This window comes from Macaca mulatta, chromosome 2 (genome assembly GCF_049350105.2).
Source record: "Macaca mulatta isolate MMU2019108-1 chromosome 2, T2T-MMU8v2.0, whole genome shotgun sequence".
In the NCBI taxonomy this organism is placed as follows: domain Eukaryota; kingdom Metazoa; phylum Chordata; class Mammalia; order Primates; family Cercopithecidae; genus Macaca; species Macaca mulatta.
Window position 1 is genome coordinate 16,530,720 of NC_133407.1, and position 16,816 is coordinate 16,547,535.

The 16,816-nt window shown below is 42.6% G+C and overlaps 1 protein-coding gene across 4 annotated transcripts in view; it reads left to right on the plus strand.

Annotated features, from left to right (window-relative positions):
- Positions 1-16,816, plus strand: part of OSBPL10 (oxysterol binding protein like 10) — a 326,237-nt gene that overhangs the window by 1,031 nt on the left and 308,390 nt on the right. The window lies entirely within an intron of this gene.

Below are 16,816 nucleotides of genomic sequence, written 5' to 3' on the forward strand. Positions count from 1 at the left end.
TGTGTCCCTGCTCCCCTCCAGGTGGGGTTCTCAGGATGGGGCGCGCCGTGTCTCCACCCCGGGACCGCACCGCAGTGGCAGGGAGGGAGGCGAGAGCCCAGGTTTTCTTCTGTGCTGGCACCTGCAGAGACTGGAGTGGCAGGAGGAGCGTGCTGGTCCCCGTGCTCTGCTTGTCCGTTGTTTCCCGCACCCCTGAGGAATGACTGGGAAAGGGAGGCAGAAGGGGCGTGCTTTGTGCCTGGGTGAAAAAGCGTTAGCAGGTCTGCTGTGATTACAGTAATTCTCTAAATACCATAGTTCATTTTAAAGTTTGGTGTTTCAGAACACCACCACCATCAACAAACATCCTGCCACTTTGACAAGTGTACATACTCCTGCCCCAGTTTGTACCTTGCAACCTCCGATGTCTGTAACGGAAATTTTGTTTGAAAACAGAGGCCAGGCGCGGTGGTTCACGCCTGTAATCTCAGTACTTTGGGAGGCCAAGGCGGGCGGATCACGAAATCAGGAGTTCGAGACCAGCCTGGCCAACATGGTGAAACCCCGTCTCTACTAAAAATACAAAAAATTAGCCGGGCGTGGCGGCGCACGCCTGTAATTCCAGCTACTCAGGAGTCTGAGGCAGGAGAATCGCTTGAACCCGGCATGTGGAGGTTGCAGTGAGCCGAGATGGCGCCGTTGCAATCTAGCGGGGCCGACAGTGCGAGACTCCGACTCAAAAAAAATAAATAAATAAAATAAAAAGAAAGAAAAAATACCCTCGCCCATTTTAATATTAATAGCAATTTACATTATTATCATTATTTCCTCTTCAGGTCCCTTTTGAAGTTTCGTGCTCACTTCCACCGCACAGTTGAGAAGCCTAGTTGTGGACACGTGGAAGGATGGGGCTGTCGAGGAAAGGGGCTCAGGAGGCACTTGGAATGGTGGTAGTGTGTGTGATCTGCCATCGTGAGGAAGACAAGAACAGATGTGGCACTGCTGTTTACTTTTTGTTTTTTTTTTTCAATTTGTTTTTCAAAAGCAAGCCAGAGGGAAATACAAGTGTCAGTGCGAGGAGAGCAATGCTTTTTGGAGAGGTGGTTGGCGGGGTATTTTGTCCTGCCTATTTAATAGTCTCCAGATCTTAATAGACTTGGGGCTCTTAAGGATGTTTGTGAGATTTGAATCATATCCTGGAACGTTGCTTATCTCTGTTGCATGGACGATATTACTTGGTTATCTCTTCCTGTAGATTGTTTGGAAATGTTCAGATTTGCTTCCATCTGAAACGTATCAGCCAGTTATTTGCACGAAACTCAACTTGGAGGAAGAGGACTTTTGAAGTATGGAAACCGAGTCGTTTCTATATTGATACTGTACATATAGGACTTTCTGAGTCACCTGGGCTTCCTGGGAGGTGTGTTACTATGTTAGTGGAAGTTGCACTTAACTTTTGAATCCTTTTATTTCTCAAAATAGTCCTAGTGTCAATTTGTGAAAGCTGGAAAAGAATAGGTAGAATGCGTAGGTACAGGGAGATGTGAGATGACTAAATCTGATTTCAGTTCTTGGTAATTATGTCTTGTTAATGGCAACTCACGGTGCCTTGTCAGTAACAGCATTTTGTTGGTGTGTTGAGCAATCACTTTTATTGCTTTTTCTTCAAGTAGCTTATGAGGCCAACAGAACTTTTACCCTGGATTACAGTTATTTTATTATTTACTTGCTGGGGAACAATATTTTACCTGCAATGTGTATTAAAGGATTTGTTCTTTGGAGTGGATTTAGGAGGCATTGGAGTAACATTCTTTTGCATTATTTTAAACCCATTGTGGTGTTTAGGTTAGAGGCAAGGTTGAGAAGAAGCACATTTAATGCCATTAATAATACCTATGTGATCGCAGGCTACCTAGGTGAAATGTTGTATTATGTACACTCCTGAGCGTCCTTAAGTGATGTCTCATCTTTATTGAATTTGTTTACTGTGATTTATAGCTGTCTGCCTATGTTTGTTCTTACCACAGTAGACTCACCGTTCTCCAAGTCTACCACTGACTCCATAAGCATTGTCTGTAATTGTTAACATCTCAGTGTCAGGGTTTCTATTTCCCACATTGTGTTCTCTGAACGATGGCGGAGGGTCCATTAGTGGTTTGGAGAAGATTTACGATGACTCTGTGATTGCAAAATTCTCCCTTCTCTAGGGGTCTTGTGAAAGGAGAGCTGGATTAGTGAAAAGGAAGATAGAAAAGGATAAAAATAGAAACTTTGAAAATGTATTCATTTGTTCATTTGTTCAATTAATTTATCTAGTCAGAGACCGTTTTATTGAGCACCTACTATGTGGCAGGCACTGTTCTAGGAGCTGGAGCTACTATCCTTCCCTGGTCCAGGGAAATGCCTTAGTGCAAATAGCCAACTGATTCATGCTGCCTTTCTTTCTGGGCCTCATAGCATCTTCCTTTGGCAGTTCTTTTCAAAGTGCCCACAGTTAATGACAAATCTATAGCAACCAAGTTCTTGGTTCATCCTCTGAGGCTGCTGTGCAATTGTAATGCTCTTCACCAGCTCCCAGGACTTAACACCAATCACCCACTAACAGTTTGTACCCTGGTGTCCTCTTGCGTGTTCTCAAGTTGCCGTAAAACTTATATTTTAACATTTGGCATCATACTCTGCCTTTATTTGTAGCCTCATCCTCATGCCCTTAGGAAGGCAGTTTGGGCCAGAATACAAAATAAATGACATAAAGAGAGGTCACAGAGAAGAAAACTGCATGATGGGAACGTGCTGAACTGAGGAGAGTAAGTTCAGGACATTTGGCTCACACTCACTGGATGAGAATGTGAAATACTTAGAGTATGGGGAAAACATGCATTAAGGTCTTTCTGTCATTCATTATAGATATTTAAAGAAAATATTTCAGGCATAACAACATTGTATAGATTTACAGGATGGCATTGAAGAGTCAGTGCGTCGATACAAATGAACAACAATAAAAAATCCAGAAAGTGGCAAGTGCTATGAAGGTTAAAAAAAGGTGATGAGATAGAGGCAAGTATTTGTAGCAATAATTTTAAGTGTGGGTCTAGTGTCTTTACTGCTATTCACATTTTAACTTAGAGCACTTTCTTATTACCCAACTTATCACTCATCTAGAGTGAACCAGGGGGAGAGTAAACCTCAAGAACTTGGGGAGGCACATGACATAGCACCTAGTTGGCCAGGATTAGAATTTCAGACTGGGTTCTGGTGGCCCAGAAGGATTTTAGGAAGGGAAGTGATCCTTATTTGGTCACTCTGGCTTCTGTGTAGAGATGAGATTTTCAACGGGCCAAAGCATGAAGCAGGGAGACCAGTTAGGAGCCCGGCTGAGTGGTTTAGGAAAGAGATACTGGTGGCCTGGGCTGGGGGTTGGCAGAGAGTTGGAGAGACAGGATGGATCTGTTGTGGAGTGGGTGGAAATTGCTGATGAATTTGATGTGGAGGTGAGAGAGGGGCATGGATAACTCTTGATTTGTGGGTCTGAGAGGCTGGGAGGTTGAGAGGAGGGGAATGTGTTTGTGGGGAGGGTGAGGCTTGGCCAAGAGTTCTGTTTGGACTGTGTTCAGTTTGAGATGCCTACCCCTAGTAAGAAACTGGCTGTGGGAACTTTCATTTGCCCTAAGTCTAACTTTACTCTCAAACTAAAATGGAACTATTTTGGAGTTGCTGATAATATCAGGTATCTGAGGAAATAATTTCTAATCGGATCTAGAAATTGTTATTTAAATATCTAAGGGTTGCCATTGCTATTCACTTTTTCTTATTTGGAGAAAAGAAGACACTGCAAATGTGGAACCAACCTCCAGTTCTCTTTTTGGTGATTGGCGGGGTTGTAAGAACTCAATAAAATGCTAAAGGACAACAAATCTTGACCAGGATTAAGGAAGACAAGGCTGGGTGCATTGGCTCACACCTGTAATCCCAGCACTTTGGGAGGCTGAGGTGGGAGGATCACTTGAGCCCAGGAGTTCTAGACCAGCCTGGGAACCATGGTGAAACCCTGTCTCCACAAAATAAAAATATAAAAATTAGCCAGTTGTGGTGGCTTAGGCCTGTAGTCACTGCTGCTCAGGGGTCTGTGGTGGGAGGATTGCTTGAGCACCAGAGGTCAAGGCTGCAGTGAGCTATGATCACACCACTGGACTCCAGCCTGGGCAACAGCGGAAGAGCCTGTCTCTAAAGTAGACGTTTATTTGGGGAGGAAGAGTAGTGTGGACTTTGGATTCAAATCTTGATATCAACACTTAGCACGCATGTGACCACGGGCTCGCTCTTTAATTGCACTGGGCTTCTGTTGTTCTCTTCTGTTAAATGTGGGAAATGATGCTACTCTTTTCATTAGTTCAATGTGAAGATTAAATGAGATTATCGGTGTATAAGGGACTGAGAATAGTACATAGCAAGATACCAAGAAGTGGTAGCTATTATTAGATCTTCAATTTGTCTGTTTTTAAGTAGGCACTTTCTGGTCCATAAAATTCTTGGTTTTTATTCTGAGTGCTGTGGTTACCCTGGGACCACATTAACATAATTATCATAGAGTTCTTTGGGGAGAAGATGATTACTTTATTTTGAAGGGATCCTTTTAAAACTTGGCACCAAACATTTACAGCTCCCCTTCCCAGCCTCTAATTCCTATCTTCCTTTCCTATTTTATTTCTCTCTATATACCTTGCTACTATCTGACATGCTTTATATTTTCCTTTTTTTGGTCTCTCCACACTAGAGTATAAGCTCCCTGAGGACAGATAATTTTTTCTGTCTTTGTCACTGCTGTATCTCCAGTATTGAGAACAGGGTCTGGTATGCAGTAAGGGTAGAGTAAGTATTGTCAAATGGATAAAAAAATGAATAAATGACAGAGAAGGAAACCAGGGCTTAGTTCTATTTGAGCCAGTGTTAGCTATTGTTAATATTAGAAGTCTTGGTTCTGTACCTGCTCTTCACCTTGTCTTTGTGTTGCTGTGTTTATCATCTGTCCTGCTCTCTGCAAACAGTCTTTGGTTCTGGGTCAGGGAGTATGACTCTTCTTGTGACATACCCACCCTGATTTAGGGCCCACCACAGCTCACCCATTGGGGGCCATTAGTGACCAAATATCCAGGGCTTGCTTTTGACTCTATCTGGATTAACAACATATGTTGGGTGTTTAGTGTTTGGCCCCCAGCATTTTGGGGCCACTTATCCCAAATTGAAGCATCACTGGGGTATATACTAATTTTTAAAGCCACCTTGAAGGACAATAAGTGTTTTTTTTTGAGTATCCCAATAATTTTAGAGGGCATTGGTGTTACCAGGGTTGAAAATCACTGCTGTGGGTTTTGTATTCTTGTCTGCATGTACATAGGAAATATCTGCACATCTTCCTGTCTAGTCTGCCGGAGCGTTTTGAGGCTGCGTGCTAAAAATCCTTTAGGGACACTAGATAGTTTCATTGATAGTAATAATAAAAGGGATGGTTGCCTAGGTTACAAAACAGTGTATAATATTGTTTATTCACTTATGGTTCAAAATACTTGCTTTGTATTAACCACTTCCTGCAGAATCTGCCCTCCCCTTCCTTTGAAAGTGTGTATATATTTAAGGAGATTCACACCAAACTGGTTTTCTTTGGTTGGTGGGATTATGGGTGATTTCCATTATCTTCTCTTGTCTGTTTTCCCAAGGTGAACTTGTGTCTGTTTTGCAGTTTGAAAAAGTTGTTGAGACAAAGAAAAGCTGCTCGTGCCTTTTCACGTCGTCTCTTTAACTGTGAGTTTTGCGAGTAAATCTCAAGCCTAATCAGCATTCAGGAAACTACACAAATCATATACATACGCAGTTCACTGAATTTTCATAAATGGAACACACCCACATTAAGAAACAGCTGCCAAAACATTCCCTGTCCCCCACAGCCCCTTTCCTTATGGTATCTCCCTGCATAAGGTAACCGCTGTTGTGACCTCAACACCATTGAATTGTTTGGTCTCTTTTTGAACTTCGTATTGTGTAATATGTGATCTGTGTGTCTGGCTTCTTTCTCTTAACATTATGTTTGGGAGGCTCACGCATGTTTCTGTGTACAGTTGTGGTCTGTTTATTTTCATTGCTATTTGGTATTCCATTGTATGAATATACTAAATACATTTGTCTATTGTAGGTTGGTATTTGAGTTCTTTTCAGTTTTTGACCCTATTCATAGGGTCACAATGCTGTGAACATTCTACTACCTGTGTTTTGGAGAACATATGTGTCCATTTCTGTGGATATACACCTAGGAGTGTTTGCTCATGTCCAGCTTATTAGATACTAGCGGAGAGTTTTCCATAGTGGTTGTGTGCATTAATACTTCTACCAAAAGGGTGTAGAGAGAGTCCTGTGTGTACCACATTCTCATCCACGCTTGATATTGTCTCTTGTTTTCATGTCATCCAATTTTAATATGCCTTTCCCTGATGACTACTGAGGTTGAGCATGTTTTCATGTATTAATTGGCATTTGGATGTCACGTTTTTGCAAGTTGCTCTTTAAGTCCTCTGCCCATTTATCTGTTGGGTGTCTGCCTTTTTCTCCTTGACTTTTAAGAGATGTTTATATATTCTGGGTACGCGCCCTTTGCTGGATGCCAGTACACAGGTGCCTGGGCACTGCATATATAGAGACATGATGTATCATGCAGGTATTACGTCCTGTGGATATACCACAGTTTGTTTATCCATTACCTGTAGGACGACATTTGGGCTGTTTCCAGTTTTTAACTATTACAGATAAAGCTGCTTATTTCTGTGCAAGTCTTTGTGTGGTCACATGCTTTTATTTCTTTTGGGTAAATACCTAGCATTAGAATTGCTGGTGTATCCATCCTGTGTAGAAAGTGCTTACCTGTTTTCCAAAGCAGCTGAACCATTTCACACTGCCACCAGCAGTGTGTATAAGTGAATACATGGCTCCCCATCTTGGCCATCTTCATGTTGCTACCTGGAGAGCTTTTGGAAAACAGGACTGCCACTTCCTCATGTGCATGGCATTGCTTCTGAGAGGGGCAGTCTAGGGAGAAGCTGTGTAGTCCTTCTTACCTTTCCAGCTTTGCCTCCTTTTGGCCAAATGACCTTGGGCAAGTTATTTAACTATTTGGGCCTTGGTCGCTCTGTCTGTAAAATGATACGAACCTCACAGTGTTGTGAGGCCACCACAGGCACGAGTCCTGTGCTTGGTGCACAGTAGGTCCTCAGCAGAAGTTTGTGACTGAGAGTCTTGTATTTTAGACTAATGAGTAGCTTTCTGGAACCTAGGGGGTGCCTTGGTGGTCACTTATGCCCCAGCCTTGGCAAATCTGCAGGTGTCTTAGCCCTGCCTCTCATTACATGAGGACCCAGTTAAGCCATTTGATTTGCCCAGTGGCTGTCTGTGTTTGCTGTGGTTCCTCGGAGACTGCTTGTGGACAGTTGTCTGAGGACTCTGGGAAGAAGGAAGCCACATGGGCCTTTGTGTCCTGAAAGAAGGGTTGAAATGATTGTGCCGGAAATGTGGGAGGCTTTTTGCAGTTCTGCCTGGCTCCCACTGATGCGATCTGGGGCCAGGCCAAGACAGAATTGAAAAGAAAACCATCCAAAATTTGAATTTTGATAACCTAGACTGGATTGAATATGGTCACAGCCCAAAAAGTGCTTTATTTGTGCCTCATGCAATGATATCAATAATAATGATAAAATTAGGAAACATAATAGATGGTCTTTTGTTGCAAGTCTGTTCCTTGAAGGTCAGAGAAGGCATTTGCAACAGGAATAATCTTTTCTTTTTGTGTTGTAGTTTTTAGGAGACTATTTATGTTTTTGTGTGGTTTAGTCCCTTCCTATAAATATATTGATGAAAATACAGAGTTGAAAAGCAACCAGTATCAGTTTTTAGTCACTCCTTTCCAGGATGTTTTAAGTATTTATCTGCACAGCCAGCCTTGTGGCCTGTGCAGGCTGCCATGAGGTGGGTGGGTGGGATTGGATGTTTTTTGGAAAGTGGTGGGGTTCAGGTTCTCCTTATGTGTGGGTGGAACTGGGGGCTCTGTTCTGGCCTTGTATTCAGGGCAATCGAGTGGGTTGGGTGACTGATGCAAATGATCCTCACTCAGCTGTCTCTGCAATGCTCACTCCATCAGAGCTGTGTGGGCTGATAACAATGCAATGAAAACCACTGCTACAGTTTACCTGGGCTTTCAGTTGTTGAGTAGAGTCTGGACAGAGTTGGGAAACTTTCTTTTTTCTTTTTGAAGCAGTCTCACTGTGTCGCCCAGGCTGGAGTGCAGTGGCATGGTCTCCACTCACTGCAACTTCCACCTCCTGGGTTCAAGCGATTCTTCTGCCGCAGCTTCCCGAGTAGCTGGAATTACAGGCGCCCGCCACCACACCCGGCTAATTTTTGCATTTTTAGTAGAGATGGGGTTTCACCCTGTTGGTCAGGCTGGTCTCGAACTCCTGACCTCAGGTGATCCTCCTGCCTTGGCCTCCCACGGTGCTGGCATTACAGGTGTGAGCCACTGTGCCTGGCCCCGAGTCAGGAAACTTTCTAAGCCCTGAGTGAGGTGGCAGCACCATCCCCCAAACACATTCCTCTTTGCTTGAAATTATGCCTGGTGGAATTTTTATACCCCAAATATTTTTTAGCGCTTTTTATGTATATGCCAAATGCCATGTGAGAAGCAGGAGACGGGAGGGAATCAGCACAGGCCCTACCTTAAGGAGCTGACAGTCCATAACAGAGGGGAGCAGACTTTTCTGTAAAGGGCCAGAGAGTAAGTAGGTTAGACTTTGTGGGCTATACGGTCTTCATGGCAGCTACCGGGTGCTCTTTTGTAAATAAGTGGATGTATCTGTGTTCTAATAAAACTTTATTTATAAAAGCTGGTGGTGGGCCGATACAGTCTGTGAGATGTAGTTCGATCATCCCTTCCCTATAATTACACTTAGATTTCTTATGCAAGTAGTTGAGGCAGCCCAGTGTTGTGGCTAAGAGTGTAGATTCGGAGGTCCAGTAGCCTGTTTTTAAATCCCAGCTCTCCTCTTTACCTTGGACAAGCTATTTGACCTCTGTGTCACAGTTTATCTGTAAAATGGGAATAATATGGTGTCTGTGTCATAGTTTTGGGGATCAACTGAGAAGCTGTGTGTAAAGGGTTTAGGACGATGGCTGGCACATAGAAAGCACTCATTAGGGCCAGGTGTGGTGGCTCACGCCTGTAATCCCAGCGCATTGGGAGACTGAGATGGGTGGACCACCTGAGGTCAGGAGTTTGAGACCAGCCTGGCCAACATGACAAAACCCTGTCTCTATTAAAAATACAACTATTACCCGGGCATGGTGGTGCACGCCCGTAATCCCAGCTACTCGGGAGGCTGAGACAGGAGAATCGCTTGAACCCAGAAGGAAGAGGTTGCAGTGACCCGAGATTGTGCCACTGCGCTCCAGCCTGGGCGATAGAGCAAGACTCCGTCTCAAAAAAAAAAAAAAAAAAAAAAAAAAAAAAAAAAAACCTCATTAGATGCAACAGTACAGGTGGTGAGTGCTACTGCAGAGGAAGCACCTGGCAGTGGGAGCAGCAGCTCCACTTGGGAATAAAGGGCAGAAGTGGCAGGTGGAGGAAGACCTTCTAGAATGTTGAAGAGTTCATCCTGCAGACAAGGGCTTCAGCAGGGCGTCCCTGGTAGAAGGCTCTGTGAGTACAAATGTTTGGAGGCATGAAAGGAGATAGGTTTAGTATGACTTGAATGCAGGTTGTATGTGGAGTGTGGCCAGAGATGAGACTGTAAAAGATAGACTAGGCTATAAAAGGCTACTTTCTGAAGAACCTCTTAAGCCACTGAGACCACAGATCACAAAATGTCTGTGTTACCTCATGGGTGACACTGGCCCTGTGTATTTGTGGGTCCATGAAGCATCAGACACTTTACACATACTATCTAATTTAATCTTTAAAATGAGATGGAGGTGGGTGTTGCAAAGCTATCCATTCTCCCCTTTTCCTTTAGCTATAGACCCCAGTTTTTAGCTGGATACATGGCTGTCACAAATAAAACTGTATTTTCATCCCTCCTCCTGTTACCGGGGGTCCTTGCTCCCAGGGCTCCCAAGATGGTGGCAAGCCTCGTGTTCTCTGACTTGGGGTTCTTGGCCTTACGGATTCCAAGGAATGGAATCTTGGGCCATGGGGTGAGTGTTATAGCTCTATTAGAAGCCGTGGGTCACGGAAGAGAACCGTGGAACCCAGTGACTAGTGTTCAGCTCGATTAGGACGAACCCAGGCACTTAGCCGTGCAGGAACGATGGCAAGCCGTTAGCATGATTGGGAGTGGCAATGGGCGACTTGCTGGATCAGGAGCACAGCGGACACCCTGCCCGATCCGGAGCTATGGAAGTCAGCAGCGGGTCTGTGACGCGGCAAACAGCAGTGGTGGATGGCGAGCGAAAGCTCAGCTCGAGCCGTAGCAAACATGGACTAGAAGAGTGCAGTTTCAAGATTTAATAGAGTGAAATAGAGTGAAGAGTGAAAACACAGCTCCCATACAAAAGGAGGGGACCCAAAGAGGGTAGCCATTGCTGGCTGGAATGCCTGATCCTGATCATTGTCCCTCCTGCTGTGCTCTCAGGCAACAGATGATTGGCTATTTCTTTATCTTCTGTTTTTGCCTAATTATCATTTTTAGTGAGCTCTCTTTACTATCTGATTGGTCAGGTGTGAGCTAAGTTGCAAGCCCCGTCTTTAAAGGTGGAAGCGGTCACGTTCCCAGCTAGGCTTAGGGATTGTTAGTTGGCCTAGGAAATCCAGCTAGTCCTGTCTCTCCTTCTTGCAACCAGGATGGCGATGAGATTATAATCTGGATGTAAGTGCAGAGTTGTCACATAGTAATTTCCTGGAACCTTCTGTGTACTCTTCCTACCTTTTCCTTTCCTGTTGGAATATAGACATGCTGGCCAAAACTAGAATACAGAAATGATGGCTGGAATTCCAGCAGCCATCTTGAACCTTGAGGTGACTGGGATGAAGGCCATCAAGACAGAAGAAATTTGGCCTCAGGACTTTGTGGATCAAAGTCACCTCATAAATCCTAGCTGCAACCTCTGGAATTTTCCCTGGGGGGAGGGGGAGGAATACGCTTCTTTTGCAACCCAAGTCTCAGTCAGATCTAACCCTAATTGATCCAGGTAGAATCGCAATTTTACAGATGAAGATGTTGAGGCCTAGAGTGACATAAACTGCACAGTTAATAAATTGTGGAGTAGGGAATTTTCGGACTCCAAAGTCTGTTTTCTTTTAACTTCTCTGGAAAGAACTTGGTCTCCTACCACGTCATTTTATAGATGGGATTACTGAGGGTTTAGCCTCAGTGTAAACTAGGACCAGCTAATTCCACTGCAAGATAATCATTTCCTGCCCCCTCCCACTGCCCCCAATACTTTTTCTCTCCTTGGCCTTTCCAAAGAAGAGGCCCTGTGTTTTTTGTTTTTCGTTTTTTTTTTTTTTTTTTTTTTGGAGACAGAGTCTTACTCTGTCGCCTAGGCTGGAGTGCAGTGGTGCGATCTCGGCCAAATGCAACCTCCGCCTCCCGGGTTCAAGCAATTCTCCTGCCTCAGCCTCCCAAGTGATTACAGGTGCCCGCCAGCATGCCTGGCTAATTATTTTGTAGTTTTAGTAGAGACGAGGTTTCACCATGTTGGCCAGGCTGACCTGGCTTCAAGTAATCAAGTAATCTGGCCCAGGTAATCTGACCTCATTACTTGAACACCTGACCTCAAGTAATCCGCCCACCTCAGCCTCCCAAGGTGTTAGGATTAGAGGCATGAGCCACTGCGCCCAGCGAGGCCCCTTGTTTTAATGAGTGATGTTGTAGGCCTCCTTTGGGCAGAGTATCTTTCTGTGCATGGGTTGTGTTTGGTGGTTTTTCCTCTTCCAAAACCCTAACTATTCCAGAGCTGTATGTTTAGAGCTTTCTCTTCAGACAACCTTGCCAACTCTTGCCACCTCTGGGCTGGTCCTTAGGAATGACTTTCCTTGCCTGGCCTGTCCTTTCTCTGCCTGAGTGTTTAGGGGATGGATGAGGGCGTTCCTTGGCCCTGTGATTATTTGTAAGTGCTGACACATGTCTTGATTTATGTAGAGGCCTCCCAATTCATTAACCTCAGAGTGTGGACTTTGGCTGAAATAGGATCATGCGTTTGCGGAATGTACTTTGCTTTTGGGATTCTTGTGTGTCTGAGTTCCACCCTATTACTAATACCTTAACAATGGGCTTTCTGATCCCCTTGGCTAACCACACAGCACAGAACTTTTCTGTGTATGTTCTCCAGCAGACTCATTGAGTGGCCTGGTGTCTAAAAAGTTTAACAGAACAAAAACCCATTTGTGCTAGTACGTGCCGTTGAGAGAGCATTTGTTGTACATTCATTATATAGCATTTCATATTGATTCCTCTCTACGCTCCAGCAAATTTCTTTGTGGTAATTTTTATTAGCTTGGCTGATGAGTGCCTTTTTCTTTTTAGGAGAAGTCTGCAGCTGGTACCTTGGCCCGAAGTACAGCATAACACTATTATAGTTGTTTAGTTAATTTGGAATTTCCTGTTACTGGAATTTTTCTGTCAAAGATCAGTTTACATGATTACTTCGAAGTCAGCTAAAATTCAGGAAGATGGTCTTAAAAGCCAAAATGCCATGGTTTATTTTCTTATGTTAATAGGATAGGCCATTTTTATGGGTTAAACATAGAGATATGCTTCAGAAAATCTTTGTATCAAAGAAAGAAGACCAAACTTGTATCTGGGAAATCAAGGTTAAATCTGGATAAAGTGTTTTTTTTTCTCCCTTCAAAAATAGAAGCAAAACATGACCTAACTTGGATGAAACTAAATTGCAGTGATTCATGTCATGGAATGGTCTGAATTTCTGTTTATCTGAAGGCTTGCTTCCTTTTCCTTTCCAGCATTGTAGGGTTATTGGTGTTTTTAATATTTTTGTTTTGTTTCCTTTTTTATATTTGCTTCCTTTCTTAGTTTAAGACTTTGAATTCTTTTGTGTAACAAAAAATGTAACTTGTGATCCAATTTTTTTTCTATAAATGACCTTATTATGATTGGCAACATTTGTATGAAGTCTACAGATTTGATAATAGTACTGTGTCCATGTCACGTATTTGATTTTAACATTTACACACTGAAGTATTTAAGGGTAAAGGAGCATTATGTTGGCTATTTACAGAAAGAAATATACACAGAAAGAAAAAATAATAAAGCAACTGTGGTAAAATGTTAATAGTTCTTCAGTAGTAAATAGTTGTATTATTTGTGTAACTTCTCTGTGAATTTGAAATTACACTGAAAGATGAACAAAAATTCACCTGACCGATTGGAAACGGAAACCTCGGGCTGTGCAGTATGTACTCACCGAATAGAGTATATATCTAATAAACATTATCCAGTTTGCCTTAATTCTAGTCTTCTGATGTGTCCACTCAAGCATCCATTCTTGAAGCTTCATCCAGACTGGTTTAGAAGATGCCCAGGTGTGATAAAAATGATTCTTAGACAATTCCAGAGATTAACTACAATGAAATTGCCTGAAAGTGTGCCCATGAGCAGATAGGTAAAGCCAGCATATTTGCAGTTTATGAAAGGACCATTAAACCAAAGGCTTGGGAGATCTGTGTTTTTATCCTTTCCCTATTAAGTTGTTTCATCTTAATATAAATGTCAACTGTCTGTTTCATTTATAAATAGGATGAAGTGGAAAACATTGCTTGTTTCCTCATTACTCCAACGTAGGAAAATTATAATGAATTATCGTTTATAAGCAACTTTTTTTTTATTTTTGAGACAGGGTCTTGCTCTGTTGTCCAGGCTGGAGTGCAGTGGCACAATCACATCTCACTGTAGCCTCAACCTCCTGGGCTCAAGCCATCCTCCTGCCTCAGCCTCCCAAGTAGCTGGGGCTACAGGCCGGGGCAGGAGGATCACTTGAGGCCAGGAGTTTGAGACCAGCCTAGGCAATGGCAAGCTGCCTGCAACAGTGAGATGCCACAAAAATTACAAACAGAAAACAATCAAACAAAAAACCTGGAGTGGCATGAGTTCTCTGCATTCCTGCCCAGAGCTGGAAAGATGGCTCAGTGCGGGAATGGGATGTTTTTTTCTTGACCTTGGTTTTGATGTGCAAGGTTGATTTGGTTTGTCTTGCATTATCTCATGGAACATGTTATTTATGGTCAGAAGTAACAGCTTAAGTCTTTATTATTTGTGTAGTAAATGTGTTTTAACCATTTATTTAAAAAAAAAATCCCCTCAGAGATAGTCCATGAACTTGTTCATACTCACATGAAAGTTCCAGTTGTTCCACATCCTTGTCAGCACTTGGTATTACGGTAATTTTAATTTTAGCCATTTTAGTAAATGTGTCTCATGGTTTTCATTCATAATTGGCTGATAGCTAATGACACTGAACAGCTTTTCATGTGCTTATTTGCCATCCAGATATCCTGTTTAGTAAAGTTAGCTTTAGCTAAGTCTTTTGCCCATTTTTAAATTGGATTTCAGTCAGGTTGTTTGTTTTCTTACTGTTATGAGAGTTTTCTTCTGAGAGTAGTTCATGCTTTTTAAGGAAGTGATCCATTTTTTATAAGTTGTTGAATTTAGGTATGTAGAGTTGCTTATAGTATTCCCTTATTATCTTTTTAATGTGCATGCGGTCCCTTTTTCGTCTCCCTGGTACTGTTAACTTGTTCCTATTTCTTTTTGTTTTTGTCAGTTTTGCTAGAGGTCTGTCAATTCATTGATCTTTCTAAGAATCAGCTTTTTGTTTCGTTTATTATCTTTATTCTTTCTCTATTTTCAATTTAATTGATTTCTATTCTAATCTTTTTTATTTTTTCACTCTTTTATATTTAGTTTTTTCGTTTCTTAAGGCAGATGCTTAAATTATTAAATTGTCATTTCTTTTCTAATGTAAACATTTAGTGCTATAAATTTCCCTCTAACCACTGCTTTAGTTGCACTCACACATTTTGATATGTTGTATTTTTATTTTAGTTCAGCTTAACCATTTTCTAATTTATCTTGATACTTTCTTTTTGCCGCATGAATTATTTAGAAGTGTGCATACACACACACACACACACACACACACACACACACACACATATATAATTTTGTTGTTGTTGTTGTAGAGATGGTGTCTTTCTATGTTGTTCAGGCTGGTCTTGAACTCCTGGCCTCCAGCAGTCCTCCCACCTTTGCCTCCCAAAGTGCTGGGATTACAGGCATGAGCCACCGAGCCTGGCCTATATGTGTGTATATATATATATATATATCTATTTTTTTTTTTTTTTTTTGAGACGGAGTCTCCCTCTGTCGCCCAGGCTGGAGTGCTGTGGTGCAATCTCAGCTTACTGCAAACTCCGCCTGCTGGGTTTATGCCATTTTCCTGCCTCAGCCTCCCGAGTAGCTGGGACTACAAGTGCCCGCCACCAAGCCTGGCTAATTTTTTTGTATTTTTAGTAGAGACGGGGTTTCAGCGTGTTAGCCAGGATTGTCTCGATCTTCTGACCTCGTTATCCACCCACCTTGGCCTCCGAAAGTGCTAGGATTATAGGGGTGAGCCACCGTGCCCAGCCCCCTGGCCTACATTTTTTAACGGTTGTTTTATGACATTGAATATGTTCTATCTTGATGACTGTTCCATGTATACTTGAAAGAATATGTATTTGGTTGTCATTGGATGAATTGTGCTATAAATGTCAGTTTGATTCGGTTGGTTGATAATGTTCAGTTCTATATCATGACTGATTTTAAAACATTTTATTTGATAATTTTGGAGCCGTGGTCTGGAAAGAAAGTACACCCTCTGCTCATAAGCCATTCATATTCAAATTTTCCCCTGAATTTGTGTGTTATTTTACAGACTAACTTATTTTTACATTTAGTTTTCCTGACTATTGCTACATGAAGTCAGTCAAATGAGGAGCCATGAGAACTTGCTGTTTGTTCATTTTTTGAAAGCACACAAATATTTCAGGCCAGGGTGTTTATTTCATTTTAAGAGGCACACATATCATTATTTTAGGTAAATGCCTAAAAATCAGCTTCAGGACTACTTGGAGATGCTTTTTCAGACAATTTAATGGACTCCAATTCAGACTTAATGTAAATATGTTGTTTACCTCGTCAAGTGAAGATTGATCTAAGGAAATACGTATTGGTTCTAATGAGTGGATGGATGTTGATCAAAGAGGTTCTGAGACCACTGCTTACCCATTAAGAGTGCTGGGTAGGGCAGGGCACTGTGATTCACACCTGTAACCCCATCAATATGGGAGGCCGAGGCGAGCAGATCACTTGAGGCCAGGGGTTCGAGACTAACCTGGACAACATGGCTAAACCCTGTCTGTACCATAAATACAAAAATTAGCCAGGTGTGGTGGTACACACCTGTAGTCCCAGCTAGTCAGGAGGCTGAGGCAGGAGAATTGCTTGAACCTGGGAGGCAGAGATTGCAGTGAGTCGAGATCAAGCCACTGTACTCCAGCCTGGGTGACAGAGTGAGACCCTGTATCAAACAATCAAAAACAAAAAAAGAGTGCTGGGTAGATGGAATCATTGGAGAAACATCTGACAGCTATATTGAAGGAATCGTTAGACAACCCAGGCTCATCCATCTCAATAGGGAGATTTACCTGTGTCTCCCAAGATGTTCCCTCTTGGTTTGGATGTGCTTTGGAAATATTGCATTGAGTGGAAGATGCTGAGCAGGAGGGCTACTGGGATTAGAACAGTTT